The sequence below is a fragment of the Symphalangus syndactylus genome, chromosome 1, assembly GCF_028878055.3.
Source record: "Symphalangus syndactylus isolate Jambi chromosome 1, NHGRI_mSymSyn1-v2.1_pri, whole genome shotgun sequence".
In the NCBI taxonomy this organism is placed as follows: domain Eukaryota; kingdom Metazoa; phylum Chordata; class Mammalia; order Primates; family Hylobatidae; genus Symphalangus; species Symphalangus syndactylus.
The window spans coordinates 87404895-87410894 of NC_072423.2; positions in this window are offsets into that span (position 1 = coordinate 87404895).

Here is a 6000-nt window from a genome sequence, read left to right on the forward strand (position 1 = left end):
CTTTGCCTTAACTCAGGAATTCTCAAAGCCTGGCCCCTAGGCCAGCAGGATCAACACAATCTGAAGACTCACCCCAGATATATTAAGTCAGATCCTGTCGGTTGGGGCTCAGCAATCTGTGTTTCAAGAAACCCCCAGGTAATTCTGATGCAGAATGATGGCAAGAACTCAGACACTGATTGGGACTGTCAGGCAGGTGAAGTCCTTGCTCTCCAATAGATACTGAATGTGAGAGGCCATGAGCAAAGCCCTGCTGGAACTGGGCATCCATTTCTCCATTTGTCAAGTCTCAGGATTTTTACCAGGTCTCTGAGGCAGTGATAGAATCAGGTGAACATCTCAGTGGGAGATGCACACACAATTATAACCATCCCTCTTTCTCACTCTAGAGGGAAACGAAACTTAAGTAAAGTTGCTTTGAATGTCTTTAGGTAAAGTCACAGCTGGGCTGCCTGCCTCTCTGAATGAGCCAGATGATTTGATTTACCCTATTTATTTATAGATCTTGCTATACCTTAAGCAGAAAACCCACCACCACTACCACATACTTTCCCACAACCTTGGAAAGGAAGAGACATGTTTTAGTTAGAATTTGCTGTCCCTAGACTCTCCTTTCTCTTCCAATCTTTTTCGAAATGGGGACTTTTCTGTACTGCCTCCTGTACTGCCACTTTCACTCTTTTGGCATGGTGACTTTTCTGTAGTGCCTCCTTAAGATCTCAGGTCCCATCGAACTGTAGACAGAAGAATTACATTTGTTTGGCATGTTTGCTTCTCTGATAGTTTTTGAGGAGATTAGGAGGAGGGCAGATTTTTACATCCTCCTTTAGGGCTGCAAGTATGATTACCCCAAAAGGTTCTACTGCCTTCACACTTACCAAGTCTCCCCATAAGAGCCTGGCCTTTTACATATATTATGTCACTTACCAAGCACAGCTCAGAGATGTTAAACAAGTAGCCCAAGGTCACATGGTGGGTGGTAATAGTAGCAGAGCCTGGATGTGTGCTTCCACCCTCTGGACCCTACTACCTCCCGCAGAGGCTTCACAGTGCAATCTGGGACTGGCACTGAATCCTCAGTCCACTTCAGACCCTGTCCTGGCCCTCAAGGAATCTGCTCTCCAGTCAAAGCCTTCCTCTGAAGTTTGGAAGTGAGGGAGTGACTCCCCATTCCTCCTCCTGTTACCAGTGGATGGTCTTGACTCCAAGTTGTCCTTGTTCTTGGCATTTTAAAGAAAGAATTGGTAAAAAGGTACAAACAAAGCAACAAAAGAATGAAGCAACATAAGCATAGATTTATTGATGTGAAAGTACACTCCACAGAGTGGGAGCAGCCTTGAGAAAGGGGCTTGAGAGCACTGGTTGCAGAATTTTCTGGGTTTTAAATACCCTCTAGAGGTTTCTCATTGGTTCGTTTGTTTACATCCTACATAAATGATATAGTGGCCCACAAGCAGTTTGATTGGTTGTTGGAGGGGACCAACCAGAGGTACTTTCCGTTTTTCATCTGCAGTGCAGTGGAAAGTGGGAATTGGTGGCATGATTTGCAAAGGGAGTAACCTCTGATCCTTTTGTTACTTGATTGTGGAGAGGTGGGATTTTCCTTTTGATTCAGTTCTAGGAAGTGAGTGTGAATCATCCTTAGGTTCCCTGCCAACAGATCATGTCTTCTACATCACTCCTTCGGACATGGGGCATCTCTCTCCTTGTCAGCCTGCTCCTCTCCTTGACTCCCCTAGGGTTCCGCAAGCCTGTCTTTGATTGCTGCGGGAATGAAGGAGGACCAGAGAGACCACAGAGTTAAATAGGAGGATTTTTACTGAGTGCACTCAGACCCAGCAGATTAACAGTCAAACAGTGGTCCCAGAACAAAGACAGCACTTGACTTTTATACACGGTTCTAAGGTGGGCTAGCTTGAAATAAGCTTACAGTGGCAAAAAATGTAGTGGCACGAAAGCAAGGATACAGAGGCAGAAGAAAGGCAGTTAATCAAATTGTGATAGGTGTATAACTCAGGATTACATGTGACTCTTGCTATACAGCCTAGATGGCTGTTATCTTGGCTTGCTCTAGTGCTTTGCACAGGCTTATCTCATAACTTTTGCTGTGGTGCCTAGATGGCTGCAGTCCAGGCCTGCATGCTCAGGCATCTCATGACCTTCACTTGCTTCATAGATAAAAACAGGATACTTGAAGTTACTAGTTACAAAAAATAGAAATCTACAGACTCATAAGTTTACTCATATCATGGGGGAAAGGAAAATTTGTTTTCTTCCCCACATGTGGAGGGAATGCTGGAAGAGCCTCCAGAGCACATTCCTTTCAGTCCTGGCTTCTTAGATAATGTTATTAAGACCTCACCTGGGTCCAGGTTTTGCCTGTTACTGCCTTTGGGATGATTCAGCCTAATATGGAAAGCATGTTTTGCTCTTTTAAATTTTATTTTTCTTTCTTTCTTTAATTTCCTGCCTCATTTCCCTGCTTTGATGCTTCCTATAAATGGAATTTAATAGAAAGCATCACTACAATTTTTTTCTTCATGACAAGGCAGGTCTACTCTCTTTGGCAAATGTTGATACTTAGTTAGAGCCATTAGTTGAGTGGTGGTTGTTTTGTCTACTAGGACTTCTATGGTTGATTGGATGCTCCTGATAAGACGGAGTAAGAGGCAAGGGAGTCTTAAGCAACCTCCTAATGTAGCCAGCACCACTTCTATTAATATTTTAAATCCACCAAAGAATGAAAACCAGCCTCCAAAGAGGGAATCTGGAGACCATCCTGGTTTCCAGGTTTGGACTGGAACATGAGCTAATTTTCACATCTTTGCAGTCATTTCTATAATGGCTTTCCCATTGTCATTGATTTCTAGGAAGCAATTTGTTAGGTTGTCTGGTTGTGCGTGCAGGTTCCTAGGTGGGTTCCTGTGCACTCATAGTAAGTATGGTATAGTAAAGTCTTAACTACTGTGTTTCCTATCCATGTATTATGCATGCAGGGAGGGCATCCTTCTATGAGCTCTTCTCCTTATAGCATATATATGGTTGCCATCAAAGGCAAAGCAAAGATTAGCATTCTTACACCTAGCATGGGCAGAAGAGGTGTTTTCCCAGGGGATGGGGTTGGCCAAAGTGACAGAATAACAGAAGTACAATTAGTAATATAAGGAAAGTTATTGGGCCTAAAATTTCTGGCCACATTTACTCATCTGATGGTGACTCTGCAAGCTTCGGCTGTGCATAAACTAGTCAGCTTCCAGAGTGACTAGAGATGGGCTTGCTGTTTTATCAAGGTTTTGCCATGTGTAGAATGGTTAGCTTCTGGAGTGACCAGAGGATGGCTGTTGTGGTCCTCAGTGGCATCTCAGTTTCATCACATTATCAGCTGGTTCAGATGGTCTGGGTACTTCTGGCTGGTCCACTGGTCCTGGGCTGCCAGTTTCAGCTAACTGTAGTGGATCCAAGGCACGGTTCCTGTAACTTGAACAGCAGTTGGAGTGGACAAGATTACAGTATGGGGCCCATCCCATATGGGTCCTGATGTGGTTTGATTTCATTTCTTAACCCAAACAGAGTCCCCAGGTTTGAAAGGGTATACAGGGTCTGTCAGACTTATAGGCATTCTTTCCCACACCCAGCCACGTTCTTTTGGCATGGCCATACCTAAAGCCTGCATTTGCCTCCTTAAAATTAGTTCTCCTAGCTCACAGAGATCACCTTTTATCTGACGTATAATTTGGGTGGCTGGCTGAACAAGATCTCATAGGGCGAATACCCAGTTTGTTTGGCAGGGGCACACCTGACTTGGAGGAGGATCATGGGCAAGACCTGATCCCACCTCAGATGAGTTTCCTAACAAAATTTCTTCAGCAGCTGCTTGAGGGTCCGGTTCATGTGCTCCACTTTTCTTGAGCTCTGTGGCTGGTAGGCTGTGTGTAACTTCCATTTTATTTTTAATAGCCGAGTTCAGTAATGAACTATTTCAGCCACCAATGCTGGTTCACTGTCTGACCCCAGAGTCAGGGGTAGTCCAAATCTGGGAATAATGTCTTTTAACAACACCTTGGTTACCTCTCATTTCTTCTCTGTCTGGGTGGGGAAAGCCTCAACCAACCCCGAAAAGGTACAAATAAGCACCAACATGCTTGAAGCAGCTCATTAAAATCCAGAAGCAAATCGTCACAGGATGTGGCTCAAATTTCCTGAATTCCCGGGGTTCGGGTAGGCCCCTGCTGAGGGTTGTTCTTGGCACAAGTTAGACATTGTTCACAAATGGCTCAGGTAATGGCACATAGAAATGGCATCCTAGCAATGTTTCTTTTTTTTTTTTTTTTTTTTTTTTTTGAGACGGAGTCTCGCTCTGTCGCCCAGGCTGGAGTGCAGTGGCGCAGTCTTGGCTCACTGCAAGCTCCACCTCCCGGGTTCACGCCATTCTCCTGCCTCAGCCTCTCTGAGTAGCTGGGACTACAGGCGCCCGCCACCACGCCCGGCTAATTTTTTGTATTTTTTAGTAGAGACGGGGTTTCACCGTATTAGCCAGGATGGTCTCGATCTCCTGACCTCGTGATCCGCCCGCCTCAGCCTCCCAAAGTGCTGGGATTACAAGCGTGAGCCACCGCGCCCGGCCCTAGCAATGTTTCTTGTGCCATTTTTCCCAGATGAGTTCCTTGGTGGAACTGTTTCACAAACCTGGGGGCCACCATTTCAGGTATGGCCAGCCTCCCATCAAAGGTTTTCCACCATTCTCCTTCAACGTATTTCCCAGTTTTTTGGGCAAACCAGGCCCTTTCATTTGAAACGTAGCTTGGGGTCTCCGGGAGGGGGATCTCCAAGAGGGGAGGCATAGCTAAGCTTTCTCTCTAGAAGGCAGAGCTGCCATTGCTGCCTGTTTTGCCTGTTTGTCTGCCTTCCTGTTCCTTTAGCTTCTAGTGTTCCTGATTTTTGGTGCCCTTTGTAGTGCAATACTGCCACCTGTTTCAGGGCCCATACAGTGTCTAAGAGCTGTAGAATTTCTTCCTTGTATTTTAGTTTATTTCCACCTGCAACTGCAGGAGGAAAGAAAGAGTTCTCTTTCTTTGTAAATAGTCCCATGGACATGGAAAGTGGCAAAAGCATATTTGGAGTGTGGTTAAAAATTTGCTTTTAGGTATTTTGCTAGTCAGAGAACTCTTGTCAGAGCTATCAGCTCTGCCTTCTGAGCAGAAGTTCCTGTAGGCAAAAACTGCACCTCTACTAGTGAGTCCAAAGTCACCATGCGTACCCCGCTCGGTGGACCCCCTCTAGTATGAAACTGCTCAAATCAGTAAAATACTCAATGTCCGGGTCTCTGAGGGGCTGATCTGTCAAATCTCTCTGGCTTGAGAAAACTTAATGTACCATATTCACACAGGACTAAAGGGGGCCTCCTGGCACTGATATGATGGGGGGCAAGGTAGCCAGGTTTCAGGTGTTCACAGTCTCTAAAGTTATGCTGGGATTCTCAGGTAGAAGCCCTTGGTATCGAGTCATTTTCAGATTTCATAACCTAAGGTACCCCATTTGGTCCATCAAAGTTGTAACTGAGTGCAGTACCCAGATTTTCAGTTGCTGTCATAAAGTCAGTTAATTATCTTTTTGCACCAGTAGGGCAGTGGCAGCTAGCACATTGAAACAAGTAGGCCATCCAAGCACCACAGACTCTAGTTGCCTGGATTAGTATGCCACCAGGCGACGACAAGATCCTATGACTTGAGTCATGACTCCTATGGCCATTTCTTTTCGCTCCTGGACATACAAAAGGAAAGGCTTAATTAGGTCTGGCAGTCCCAAGGTTGGGGCCTGAATTAAGGCTTCTTTGATTGTTTTCAAGGCCTTCTCCTAATTAGCCTCCCAGAGGAGGGGCTCCATTTCTCCCCACTTTGTGGCTTAGGCATGAGCAAGAAATTTGGGATCCAGATGCAGCAGAACCCTGCTGCTCCTAGGAACTGTCTTATTTGACTCCGGATGGTTGGAGTGGGAAGCACA